Source organism: Mus pahari, chromosome 2 (genome assembly GCF_900095145.1).
Source record: "Mus pahari chromosome 2, PAHARI_EIJ_v1.1, whole genome shotgun sequence".
In the NCBI taxonomy this organism is placed as follows: Eukaryota; Metazoa; Chordata; class Mammalia; order Rodentia; family Muridae; genus Mus; species Mus pahari.
In genome coordinates, this window is record NC_034591.1 from 85,354,635 (window position 1) to 85,356,259 (window position 1,625).

At 38.0% G+C, this 1,625-nt stretch overlaps 1 protein-coding gene across 1 annotated transcript in view; it reads right to left on the reverse strand.

The window, feature by feature from the left end:
- The window catches only part of Il23r (interleukin 23 receptor), a 73,007-nt gene that overhangs the window by 3,566 nt on the left and 67,816 nt on the right, over nucleotides 1-1,625 (reverse strand). The window lies entirely within an intron of this gene.

Consider the following 1,625-nt stretch of genomic DNA (forward strand, 5'->3'; position numbering starts at 1 on the left):
ATATATATATATATATATATATATATATATATATATATATATATATATATATATATATATATACCTCTAGGTCAGCTATGATTTAAAACTACTAATCTACTGTGTACTCAGATTGTTTAACCTACCTTTAAGAGTACAATATAACAATTGACTTTACTTGCCTGGGATTTCCCATCCATGCAATCAACATTTACAACCTAAGCTAATGCATGGCTATAATCTTAAATTACGTACCATTCCCCTGACCCAGATATTGCAAGTATATCATTTGCTTAAACCAGGAAATACAGAAGTTGAAAGCCACTTACTGAAATCTACTATAAAGGTTGAAAGCAATCATGTATGAACACTGGATGATAAATAATGGTATTTGTTTTCTGGGTCAGTTGGGATCATTGGAGTCAGAGACTTAATCCCTTATAAAACGTAGAGATTTCTGTAGAGTATCCCACTCCTCCTCATGGGATGCTTTCTGTGCTGCTCAATAAATAAAGAGTGAAGCCCCTTGAGAGGGACAGACACAGCAGTCATAGATAGACAGATACAGGGATAAGCACACACAGACACATGGACAGACAGAGCCACAAGACAGCAGGTACAGGTTCAGACACATACAACAGACAGATGAGAACCAAAGTTAGCAGAAGCATAAAGCAGAGGATTCAGATCTGGACTTGTTCCTTCTTGGTAAATGACTCCAAGGGAAGTGCTTTTAGTTCTTTCCTTAATGTGACACTAATGCATTGGTAACTTGGTCTTATTCTCTAACATGTATAATCTGTACATATTTAAAATGTGATTTACCAGTCAGGAGTATACAGGCCACAGAAGCGGCAGAGCAGCTGGGACAGGGTCCTACGGGCCTACATCTGCACCCAGGAGATGGGGCTCTTCCTCAGCCCTCTATGCACCTTCCACGCCAGAGGAGAACTAGCCTCCAGGGAGTGCTCTGACCCCTGGGACTCAGGGGAGATCCACAAAAATCACTTAAAGAACAAAGGAAAACACAACACAACCAAACAGGTGAAGGAATTGAACAAAACCATCCAGAAGCTAAAAATAGAAGTAGAAACAAGAAAGAAATCACAAAGGGAGACAACTCTGGAGATAGAAAACCTGGGAAAGAGTTCAGGAGCCATAGATGTGAGCATCAGCAACAGAATAGAAGAGATAGAAGAGAGAATCTCAGGTGAAGAAGATACCATAGAAAACATTGACAGAACAAAGAAAATGCAAAATGCAAAAAGATCCTAGGAAAATCAAAACATCCAGGAAATCCAGAACACAATGAGAAGACCAAACCTAAGGATAGTATAGATCAGAATGAAGATTTTCAACTTAAAGGGCCAATAAATATCTTCAACAAAATTATAGAAGAAAACTTCCCTAACCTAAAGAAATAGATGCCCATGAACATACAAGAAGCCTACAGAATTCCAAATAGTTTGGACCAGAAAAGAAATTCCACCCATAACATAATAATCAAAACACCAAATGCACAAAACAAAGAAAGAATATTCAAAGTAGAAGGGAAAAAGGTCAAGTAACATATAAAGGTAGAACTATTAGAATTACACCAGACTTCTCCCAGAGATGGTGAAAGCCAGAAGATCCTGGACAGATGT